At 47.3% G+C, this 12,935-nt stretch overlaps 1 protein-coding gene across 5 annotated transcripts in view; it reads left to right on the top strand.

Moving 5' to 3' along the window:
- The window catches only part of PIEZO1 (piezo type mechanosensitive ion channel component 1 (Er blood group)), a 345,137-nt gene that overhangs the window by 239,739 nt on the left and 92,463 nt on the right, over positions 1-12,935 (top strand). The gene's annotated exons all lie outside the window — the stretch shown is intronic.

A 12,935-nucleotide genomic window follows, 5' to 3' on the forward strand; every position in this document is an offset into this window, starting at 1 on the left:
AGGTTCCTACCACCCTTTGTCTTTGCCTGAATGACAGCTTCCATCCTGCTGATCACAGCAACGCATTTCACAGAACCAAGGCCAACTTTTCATTAGGCACACCGGGCGTGTGCTGCAGAGGCCACATCCACATTGCGCCCAGCCCCCCCCCCCATCGCACTATCATTGACTGCTGCAGCAGTTCTAACCATGCAACCGCTTCTGGGCTGTTCCTTTTTCCTGTCATTGCATAACTATGTGGGTGTGGTCACATGCTAGGTGTGGGGTGCATCTCGCATTCAATGTAAACATGAAGTGGTCATAAACTGATCAGTGTACCTCCTGTCCTAAAGTGAAGAACTAATTAAATTATTTTTTGAAGTTAAAATTTGAAGACTCCATCAGGGCATCTTGTGAGCATTTCCAATGGACCTGAATGACTCTGCTTGGGTGACAGCCTACCCATCAATGATTATCAGGGAAGAGGCTTGGTGGAAGTACTGCTGAAATTCACCCTCATCTCCACAGACTGGGGAACATTACTGAGCACCAAGTACAGGAAAAAGAGGTGCCTTCAATCACTATTCTACTTATGCTGCTAAGACATTTTTTATTTTGACCTGAGGAAGCGGCCATGACCTGCGAAACGCGTTGTTAATGTTTTGAATGTTTTTCCAGTTGAACTGGTGTCTGCTTCTTCTGGAGAGGAAGGCAACTACATCTCATTTACATGTTAGGTTAAAGTTTTAACACCCATATATTTTGGGCATCTCCATCCCACCCTTCTACAGGAAATTGAAGCTGCTAACTGGGAGTGTCTTATCGCCTCTCCTATGTTTCAGAATACCCCTCCCACCCCTGAATCCCATCCCACACTCCAAGCACAGGGTATATTTGCAGATACACTCAGTAGGAGAGTGGCTGGTCACAGAAATGACTGAACACAGCAGTGTGTGGCGCTTCCATGACAATGTCACGCCCAGAACATCTTATCTGTTTCTTTAAATAACGGGCTTTTGGTTTCCAGCCTCACGGCATTAAATGTTGCACTTCCCATTTCCTGTGAGCAGAGTTACCCTGTAAACGCTCCCTGTGTTGCCTTATATACTCTATTATGGTTTTGTGTCTAATAATGCACGCTAAACACAGATACTGAATAGTAAAGCTCTGAAGTCACTAAGTGCCATTTCTATAAATGTTTACTTCTCTCAAGTCTTTATAGGCCTCTGGGCGGCACATGTGTATCATCACGCTCTGTATTGTTACCTCTCCTTTCCAGCTGGCTCTGCACTTTGCTGCTCGCTGACATGTGTTGACATTGCAGACGTTTAACTCACTCCAATGCTTCACAGACACCTGCTCCACTAACCACTACTTCATCAAGCTGTGACGTTTCATTGGGATTGCCCTATTAGTACTGGATTAGACAGCACACAGTCCTCTGTGCAACTGTCCAGTCTGGTGGACACTCACAGACAAAGACCAGTGCAGGACTAATTCTCTTGTTTTATTCACAATGCATCAGTGAATAAGATACCAGAGCAGTCTACTAAAGACCGCTCAGTATTGTAGTTGATCGCTCACACTTGGACATTGGGTACACCACAGTTGTAGTCATGCTGAGTAGTCGCATCTGTGCAAGAACGGCACTTTGGACTGGAACATTCTGCGCATGCACGATTCTCAAAAGAATGAACCGCACATGCGCAGAATGCTCCTGGCGATTGGATTGGGAGGGGCATATGGATAGGGCCAGGCATGTGCAGTCTGCGCGACCCCTTTTTCAGTTGCACATCTTATGGAGCTGCCAGCAGAAGAACTGAGGGGACAAGGAGGACACTGAAGGACCTCTCCCACTATTGGGGGCTGGAAGAAGCTCCAGGTAAGTACAAGTTTACAGTTTTAGGGCTAGTTCACACTCAGCACTTGGAGCTCCGCTAGCCTGCGATCACGTTTGGCTCTACGATTGCAATTTCCGGCCAAAATCTTGCGATTCAGCGCGATTTTCACTTGTAATTCCCGTTCAATAGATCGAGACTCGCATTGCAATCTCCCCCGAAATGCTGCATGCAGCGCGTTTGCGATTGATCGAAATCGCAAACGCTGTAGTGTGAATGTATCCATAGGGATACATTTGTAGCAGCGCTTTGTTGTTCTAGTTCATCTTGAAAAAAAAAAAAGATATATGGATCATTTAGGTGACTTAAGCAAGGATAAAGTTATTGCTGATTAAATAGGGACATAGCTAAAACGTCAAAACTGCTCTGGTCCATAAGGGGGCAATAAGGTCTGGATGCAAAGTGGTTAAACACAGTTCAGGTGTGCTTGAAGGATGTGCACACTTACGACTAGTCCTGGAGGTGTGTCTGGTGTATATGTGTTAGGGTAGTATGGCTCTGTAAAATGAATAGGCTGTAGGCACACCGTATATATACAGTTCTGGAGGTGTGTCTGGTGTATACGTGATGGATTAGTATGGCTCTGTAAAATAGGCTGTAGGCACACCGCATACCAACAGGTGTATATGGTGTATATGTATTGTTCGTATGTTATTATTATTTATTTATATAGCACCAGCATCTTCCGTAGCGCTGTACATAATACAAACAAATAATGGGGGACAAATATACATAAGAAGTACAAGACATTGTACAGTTATGACATTGAATAGAATAAATACAGATACATACATAGTTGATATGTAGTTGGTACATGTGCATATGTTAAAATAACAGCAGTATGAGAAACACTAGGAGGAGGTCCCTGCCCTTGCGGGCTTACAATCTAGAGGGTAGTGGGGAGGAAACAAAAGGGAAGGAAACACAAGGATTAGTGGGTGAGCCAGTGTGCCTTCAGTGCTGCCTATAGCAAATTATAGGCTTGTCTGAACAGGTGTGTTTTCAGAGTACGTTTGAAGGTTTCCAGACTCGTGGCATGACGAACCGGCTGAGGGAGAGAGTTCCAAAGGAGAGGGACAGCCCATGAGAAGTCTTGGATGCGAGAGTGAGAGGAGGTGACTAGGCTGGAGGACAAAAGGGTCTCCTGTGAGGAACGGAGGGTCCGGGCGGGGAGGTATCTGGAGATTAAAGAGGAAATGTATGGAGGCGATAGCTTGTGTAGAGCTTTGTATGAAAGTGTGAGAAGTTTAAACTGGATCCTTTGGGCAACTGGTAGCCAATGGAGGGATTGGCAGAGAGGGGCTGCCTCAGAGGATCTAGAAGAGAGGTGGATGAGACGGGCTGCAGAGTTTAGTAGGAATTGGAGAGGTGCTTTTTGGAAGACCACAGACTAGGGTTTTGCAGTAGTCAAGACGGGAGATGATTAGGGCATGCACAAGCATTTTAGTTGCTTCTTGTGAAAGGAAGGGACGGATTCTGGAAATGTTTTTGAGATGGAAGTAGCAGGAGGTAGTTAAAGTGTTAATATGTGGTTTAAAGGAGAGCTCAGAGTCCAGAGTTACCCCTAGGCAACGAGCTTTGGGGGTTGATGCTATTGGGGTGTCATCTACATTGATTGTGACAATGGGAGGTGGAACAGAGAGCAAAGGTGGAAATATCACAATCTCCGTTTTGCTCATATTGAGTTTAAGGACGCGGGATGACATAAATGTAGATAGTAGTGTGGAGAGGTCTGGGGCAGAACAATAAATTTGGGTGTCATCAGCATAGAGGTGATATTGAAACCCAAAAGAGCTTATTATCTGTCCCAGGCCGTGGGTGTAAATGGAAAAGAGGAGGGGTCCAAGGACTGACCCTTGTGGTACTCCCACAGACAGTGGGCGTGGAGAGGAGTTGGTATTGGCATAGGAGACCATGAAAGAACGTCCAGACAGGTAAGAGTTGAGCCAGGAGTGTGCTAGGCCCTTGATTCCCAGTGTTGAGAGGGTCTGGAGAAGTAGGGTATGATCAACAGTGTCGAAGGCAGAGGACAGATCTAGGAGTATTAGTACCGAAAATCTGCCTTTGGCGGCCTGTGCTTGTCCCCCGCTGCCTCCGGGATATCTCCTGTGCATACACGCCCGCCCCATGTGGTTTCCTAGTAAGGGTGTGTGACATCACACGCATACCCTTACTAGGAAATCACGTATATGGAGAGGGGAATGCACCCGGAAGCCAGCGAAGGGACTAGCACAGGCCATGGACAGGTATTGTATCCTTTACATGGGGCACCGGGGGGGCATTTACATTAGGTGGGACAGCGCACCCGATCAGGAAACATCTTGCAGCATGCACAATCGAGAATGCGGCCAATGTTCGTCCCAAAATTGGTCGCATTGTCGGTCAGGCATGCACTTAACAGCACCGATATTCATCCAATTCGATTATAATAATCAAATTGGATGGTCAATCGGCTGTCAAGTTGCCTTGATGTATGTCCAGTGCTGACTAGTACTAGTAGAAGACTGCTCATTATCTCTGGTGCATTGTCTTCTGGTTATCTCATCATGCTGAGTAGCACAATACATGAGACAGCTAGTCTACAGAGGTTCTCTATCAGGCTAGCTTCATAGGACAAAGGGTTCAAAGCAGGGTTAGCACAACTCTTCTGCATATAGTTGCTTTGTATTCCTTTAGTTTGTAAAGCTTTACAACTTTGGCAAACTGATGGAATAAAAAGCAACTTTCTGCAAAAGGGGTGTGCTAACCTTCCTTGAACCCTTTAAATTAGTAGAGTGGGTGGTGTGGTTGACTACTGAGGTTATGCACTTAGGGCCCGTTTCCACTTGTGCGGTGCGAATCACCGCTGTAAAAATTCGCATGCGGATGTGAATTTGGCATGCGGGTTTATGCAAATTTTCATGCGAATTCGCATGGATGACGCTGTATGCGAATTTAACCATGGCAGTGCCGGTGTGCTTTTCCATTGATTTCGCATACCAAAGCCGCAGGCGATTTCCCTATTAAGTACATTAGCGGTGATTCGCATGCATTCCACACGCAGGCGAATTCTGAGGGCTCTGCCGTGCAGAAAAATCCTGCTCAGGAAAACTGACAAGTGGAAACAGGCCCATTCACTTGTATTGGCTATGCGAATCTGCATGCAGGAAACGCATGCAGATTCGCGATAGTGGAAACGGGCCCTTACTACCTGTGCTAGCTTCATAGAATAGACAGAGAGAAGGGAGTCCTTTGAGCTTTGGAGGAGATGATGTGAACATTTGAACCTACATCTTGCTTTTGATGGACTTTGCTATTGGAGACATGTGGATTTTTATTCCTTGTTGTTTGTTCAGAAAAATAGTCAGTGGGATATCAACCTACTTACATTTCATAAGGTCTCACCCATTCATAATATAAGTGCATCTAAATAATTTCATAGGGAGGCCCAATCTCAATATATCAAAAAACATTTATTAATTACACAGATACAAATAGTCCCAATATCCCCTTTAAAAACAATAGCTGTGCTGAGATGTGAAGCATGGGGCTATCTAAGGAGTGCACTCCTTTTGAATCTATTACCGGTATTTATTCTTCGGGCCCACAATATATAGCTTCCTGTATCCAGTATGTGTCAGGTGACCAGAGAGTCCTAGCGCTTTAGATTATGTTCATAGGCCTCTATATCAGCAGTTCACGCTCCTCATTACATGCGGGGTAATTCACCCTCCGCATACCCAATTAGCCAGTAACCGGTATCTCATCCGTGACTCACGTGACCAAGTTGGTATAATTGCTTTGGCCTCCACGTAGTTGCTCTGTAGCCTTGGGCGGGTACTACCGGTGCTGTGTCAGCCAGTAGCCGGGTTCCCTGCGCGCCCTGTTCATTGCCGGCATCTATAGTGGAATGACAGTCCGCAGCGTGCTTCTCTTGGCGTGATCGGGGAGAGAGCGGAGGCCCGGCAGGAACTCAGGTCACGTGGCGACAGCTCACGTGACGCGTTTCACCCGCAGCTCGGGTTTCATCAGATGTGACGTCACGGTCTCTTCCCCTCCTCTTATAGCGGAAGTATGTGACTACAAATTTTAAAAACTTTATTGGGACTTGATTTAGAGATCAGACTCCCTCTAGTGGCAGTTCAGAGGAATACTTTCAAGTTCATATCGCTATTGAGTCCGTTAGGTTGCATAGAGTTGCATATATATCCAATAAGATTCTTTTTTCAAAAGTTCATTGTCGTAATCTCCTCTGCGTGGACTTGTATTTAGTTTATAAATGCCCATAGCTCGTAGGTGTCTTGGGTCTGAGTTGTGTTCTTTCATAAAGTGCATTGCTACAGGGCTCTTTTCATTTTTGCTTATAATATTGTTAACATGTTCCTGTAATCTTTTCCGTAAAACTCTGTGCGTTTTTCCTATGTATATTTTATCACAGCTACATCTCAGCTGGTATATGTTGTTTGTTGCTGTGGATTATCCTTATGACTATGCTAACTGGACTGTTGATATGTTCTGGAAGAATTGGGAATGCAATCAGTGGTGTAGCTATGGAGCTATGGGCCCCTCTGCAAGTTTTGCATGCCCCCCCCCCCCCCCCCAGCACTTTATACGTAACACTTGTTACTGCGCAACAAAACCTGCCAAGGTCATCCACAGTATTAGAGGTGCAAGAAAGGGATTGGGAACAGTTTGTTAATGATTACTACTATTTAAAGCATCTATATAAGAGATTACCGCCACAGGACTAATAAACAGCTAATACTTTGGTTGAGGAACAGCCCCATGGCCGATACCTCTGCAACCCCTATTGCTACGCCCCTGAATACAATTATTTAATTTATTCCTCACTGTTGCCTGTCTAACCAGCGTCACACAACCATATCATAACAGTATAGCTCTGTAAAATGAATAGGCTGTAGGCACACCGTATACCAGCAGTTCTGGTGGTGTTTCAGGTGTATACATGTTGGATTAATACGGCTCTTTAAAATGAATAGGCTGTAGGCACACCGTATACCAGCATTTCTGGAGGTATGTCTGGTGTATACGTGTTGGGGTAGTATCCCCCTGTAAAATGAATAGGCTGTAGCACACCGTATACCAGCATTTCTGGAGGTGTGTCTGGTGTATACGTGTTGGGGTAGTATCCCCCTGTAAAATGAATAGGCTGTAGCACACCGTATACCAGCATTTCTGGAGGTGTGTCTGGTGTTTACGTGTTGGGGTAGTATCCCCCTGTAAAATGAATAGGCTGTAGGCACACCGTATACCAGCAGTTCTGGAGGTGTGTCTGGTGTATACGTGTTGAGGTAGTATCCCCCTGTAAAATGAATAGGCTGTAGCACACCGTATACCAGCAGTTCGGGAGGTGTGTCTGGTGTATACGTGTTGGGGTAGTATCCCCCTGTAAAATGAATAGGCTGTAGGCACACCGTATACCAGCATTTCTGGAGGTGTGTCTGGTGTTTACGTGTTGGGGTAGTATCCCCCTGTAAAATGAATAGGCTGTAGGCACACCGTATACCAGCAGTTCTGGAGGTGTGTCTGGTGTATACGTGTTGGTGTAGTATCCCCCTGTAAAATTAATAGGCTGTAGTCACACTGTATACCAGCAGTTCTGGAGGTGTGTCTGGTGTATACGTGTTGGGGTAGTATCCCCCTGTAAAATGAATAGGCTGTAGTCACACTGTATACCAGCAGTTCTGGAGGTGTGTCTGGTGTATACGTGTTGGGGTAGTATCCCCCTGGAAAATGAAAAAGCTGTAGTCACACCGTATACCAGCATTTCTGGAGGTGTGTCTGGTGTATACGTGTTGGGGTAGTATCCCCCTGTAAAATGAATAAGCTGTAGGCACACCGTATACCAGCATTTCTGGAGGTGTGTCTGGTGTTTACGTGTTGGGGTAGTATCCCCCTGTAAAATGAATAGGCTGTAGGCACACCGTATACCAGCAGTTCTGGAGGTGTGTCTGGTGTATACGTGTTGGGGTAGTATCCCCCTGTAAAATGAATAGGCTGTAGTCACACTGTATACCAGCAGTTCTGGAGGTGTGTCTGGTGTATATGTGTTGGGGTAGTATCCCCCTGTAAAATGAATAGGCTGTAGTCACACTGTATACCAGCAGTTCTGGAGGTGTGTCTGGTGTATACGTGTTGGGGTAGTATCCCCCTGTAAAATGAATAGGCTGTAGGCACACCGTATACCAGCAGTTCTGGAGGTGTGTCTGGTGTATACGTGTTGGGGTAATATCCCCCTGTAAAATGAATAAGCTGTAGTCACACCGTATACCAGCATTTCTGGAGGTGTGTCTGGTGTATACGTGTTGGGGTAGTATCCCCCTGTAAAATGAATAGGCTGTAGTCACACTGTATACCAGCAGTTCTGGAGGTGTGTCTGGTGTATATGTGTTGGGGTAGTATCCCCCTGTAAAATGAATAGGCTGTAGCACACCGTATACCAGCATTTCTGGAGGTGTGTCTGGTGTATACGTGTTGGGGTAGTATCCCCCTGTAAAATGAATAGGCTGTAGTCACACTGTATACCAGCAGTTCTGGAGGTGTGTCTGGTGTATATGTGTTGGGGTAGTATCCCCCTGTAAAATGAATAGGCTGTAGGCACACCGTATACCAGCAGTTCTGGAGGTGTGTCTGGTGTATACGTGTTGGGGTAGTATCCCCCTGTAAAATGAATAGGCTGTAGGCACACCGTATACCAGCAGTTCTGGAGGTGTGTCTGGTGTATACGTGTTGGGGTAGTATCCCCCTGTAAAATGAATAGGCTGTAGGCACACTGTATACCAGCAGTTCGGGAGGTGTGTCTGGTGTATATATGCTCATGTGAAGCTGAATGATTGCAAATACATTTATTCTATTTTACCCCGTGTTTGTCTCTTTCTGTTTACATTGCCATGGAATATGTTGGCACTTTACAAATAATAAGGCAAATTTTATATTAAACAGAAGCTACATTTAGAGGAATAAAGAGGCTGCCTGGAATAAGCATGCAGCCAAGCGGGGTCACGCCCGGAACAAGCATGCAGCCATAAGCGTCATGACTAGAACAAACCTGGGTTGCTGTGAAACTGTTGTAGTACTTTGTAACTTTGTGGGAAATGTTTTGTGGTGATTTGTGCTCTCGTTCCTTTTTTTTTTTACATGACAGAAATCTTTCTTCTGGAGTGTACAGTTTGGGACAACATGCAGGCAGACATTGACACACACGCTCTGTTTTATGAAGTCATTTTTGTCCCGGGAAGTATTTCTCACCCCTTAAACATAATAATCGCCAGTCTCCTGTCATGTCTGAAGATGTCTCACAATGGAAGGGGACACATTTACAGAAAAAGATTATAATGTTGCTATCATTTTTGTCTTGTGAAAAGAAGTCAGAATAATGAAGTCTTGTAATGAAGTCCCTGTTTCCATGTCTTCACCTAATTGCCCACTTAGCTGAAGTTTCTGGAGCCTTGATGGAATATAAAGCATTGTTTTCCACAAGGCCCCATAAATGCACTGTTGTTGTTGTTTTCCTCCACTTGTCGTCACTGAAGGCAAAATATGTATGGTATATGGAAGCAAGTTTCTCCAGCCCATCTACTGAGCAGCAGCTGGTAGGTGAAGGACAAGCCTGTTGGTTTACAATCTGGCAAGGTCCCCAGAAAGGCGGTGATGAGGAATAGCCAGAATTTCACCATTCTGCCTCCTTTTAGATTTTCAGTTTCTGACGTGAAAAGAACATCTGGCTCATATGGCTGACCAATCAGAGGAGAGTATTTCTCATGATGTCACTTCTCGCTTGACAGCGCTGTGGAATGTACATGTTGTAGGAGGTGGTGTGTGTATGGAGAGTGTATGGAACAAGCAAGGCTCTGTCAGACCTCAGCGGTGAATGAGAGGGAAGACCTTTCAACAGATCTGTGGTACAGCTGCCCCCTCTAGTGTCCATAGAGAGAAGACCTCTCATTACACCTGCAGTACAGCTGCCCTTTCACTGTCCATAGAGAGAAGACCTCTCATTACATCTGCAGTACAGCTGCCCTTTCACTGTCCATAGAGAGAAGACCTCTCATTACATCTGCTGTACAGTGTCCATATCTGGAGAGGCTACACCACAACAAAGACAGACAGACCCTGAGCCTGTACCGTCTGAGTGCCCACAGCCTGGAGCTAGAGACAGGGCGGCACAGACAGACATGGAAGCCCCGGGAGGACAGTGCAGACAATGTGACCAGGGGGTCTTGGAGGATGAGGCCCACTTCCTGCTACACTGCAGCAAATACGCACCTGTGAGGACTGTCCACTTCCAGAGACTCTCTGACCACATCCAGGATTTTACCTCCACAGATGAGGAGAGGAAACTCTACATCCTACTGGGGAAGGAGGAAACAACCGTGCAAATAGCTGCCCGATATGTCACAGCCTGCCACCAACTAAGTGGAACATGATACCACATGGACTGTATACCCCCAATACCCCCCAATGGACTGTATATCCCAGCCCCCCATATTGTCCCTTATGTCCTCCACACCCTAAGGCAAGGCTGCCCAATAGGTCGATCGCGATCTACCGGTAGATCGCGACCGCCTGTGTGGTAGATCGCGGCCTCGTGGCCGCGTCCCATTGATTTTAGCAGCCAGCAGCTTAAGAACGCGGCCAGTCGGCCGCATCCTGTCAGATTCTGCTGCTGGCCGCGGGGAGGAGAGAGGCGCGAGACGCGGCTGAGAGCCCAGGGGCGGTGACACAGTGTCATGGCTGGGGGGCGGTGCTGGAGACAACACTTCCGCCTCCACTCACGCTGCCCGCCGGAGCCTACCTCAGCCGCCAAACTGCATATCTGCCCTCCAGGCGGCTGAGGAGGTGAAGCCAGGACGCCATCGCTGGAGCTGGAGGGAGGTAAGTTGCGTGCACCCGGGCTCATATATCCAGCTAACCTACACTAAGGGCACCCAGCTAACCTACACTAAGGGCACCCAGCTAACCTACACTAAGGGCACCCAGCTAACCTACACTAAGGGCACCCAGCTAACCTACACTAAGGCTGCACTAAGGCACCTAGCTAACCTACACTAAGGGCACCCAGCTAACCTACACTAAGGCTGCACTAAGGGACCCACCTAACCTACACTAAGGCACCCAGCTAACCTACACTAAGGGCACCCGGCTAACCTACACTAAGGGCACCCGGCTAACCTACACTAAGGGCACCCGGCTAACCTACACTAAGGGCACCCGGCTAACCTACACTAAGGGCACCCGGCTAACCTACACTAAGGGCACCCGGCTAACCTACACTAAGGGCACCCGGCTAACCTACACTAAGGGCACCCGGCTAACCTACACTAAGGGCACCCAGCTAACCTACACTAAAGCTAACCCATACTGAAGGCACCCAGCTAACCTACACTAAAGCTAACCCACACTGAAGGCACCCAGCTAACCCACACTGAAGGCACCCAGCTAACCCATACTGAAGGCACCCAGCTAACCCATACTGAAGGCACCCAGCTAACCCATACTGAAGGCACATATACCTAGCTAACCTATACCTAACTACCTTTGCAGGGGGGTTCCAGGGGAGCTAACCCATACTGAAAACACCCAGCTAACCCATACTGAAGGCACATATACCTAGCTAACCTATACTGAAGGCACTTATACCTAACTACCTTTGCAGGGGGGTTCCGGGGGGGGGGGGGCAGTTGCCTTTGAAACATTGGTAGATCTCCTGGCCTCAGCGAATTTAAAAGTAGTTCGCGAGCTGAAAAAGTGTGGGCACCCCTGCCCTAAGGACTACATACCCCACCCCTATACCCATCCCTTATTCCCACAACCCCCTCCCCATGTTAATGCTGTGTTTTGCTTTGGCAATGCTAGATGCTTATTAGATATGCAGTACAGCTGCTCCCTCTAGTGTCCATAGAGGGAAGACTTCACATTACATCTGCAGTACAGCTGCTCCCTCTAGTGTCCATAGAGAGAAGACCTTGCATTACACCTGCAGTACAGCTGCTCCCAGGCCTGGATTTACCTCACAGGAGCCTATAGGCACAGATGTCCTGGCACTTTAGACGTCACCCTCCATAAACCTACAAACCCCTGCTGAACCACATAATAACCATGTCGGCTGGCCCAGCTGTCACTTCTCCCTTACCCGTCATGGGTAGCTACAGGTGTCCCTTAGTATTAGGTAGCTAGAGGTACCCTCAGTATAAAGTAGCTACTGATGCCCCTGACTGAAGGGAGATCTTGTCAGTGGAATGCCGAGATCATGGGGAGTAACTTCTCATTTGCACTATGCTCAGGACTCTGCATAGGGAAGGAGGGAGGCAGCCGCCTTTTCATCATCAGGCGTCTGTAGGCACGTGCCTACAGTGCCTTATGGTAAATCCGGCCCTGGCTTCTCCCTCCAGTGTTCGTAGACATCAAGCAGTCAGGCAAGAACTACATACAGAGAGAGAGAGAGAGAGAAACTTTGGCTGCTGCTGGTTTATCAAGCTGGAGGAGGAGGGGAACACAGAGGCGTTTTACTTTAAATAAAGTCTAAAGGGAAAAAAACAAACAGATACTTCAGGAGAGGGAAGGCTTTTGGTCCTATAGAGCAGAGTTCCCCAACCCTGTCCTCAAGACTCACCAACAGTGCATGTTTTGCAGAAAACCACACACAATCACAGGTGAGCTAATTAGTGTCTCAGCAGAGCTGATTAACTACCTCTGAGTATTTCCACAGAACATGCACTGTTGGTGGGCCTTGAGGACAGGTTTGGGGAACTCTGCTATAGAGCCTTCCCTCTCCACTCCCGGTCCACTCATTCCAGCACTGACTCCTGAAGTTGGGTGGCTTCATACTGCACATGCGCGAGTACAGAGCAGCCTGTCTTCATGAGCACTCGGCTTTGGAGGACTCCCGCAAAGAGCAGTCTACAACCCATTAGTCAAAGACTGCTAACAGGGCAACCGCACTGGAACGAAGGGACTGTAGGAAGAACAGGAAGGCTCTATAGGAACCAGAGCCTTCCCTCTCCGTAGGTGAGTATTTGATTATTTTTTTTCAAACTCCACTTCCCCACCGGGTTATAA

The sequence above is a fragment of the Hyperolius riggenbachi genome, chromosome 11 (genome assembly GCF_040937935.1).
Source record: "Hyperolius riggenbachi isolate aHypRig1 chromosome 11, aHypRig1.pri, whole genome shotgun sequence".
NCBI classification, from domain to species: Eukaryota; Metazoa; Chordata; class Amphibia; order Anura; family Hyperoliidae; genus Hyperolius; species Hyperolius riggenbachi.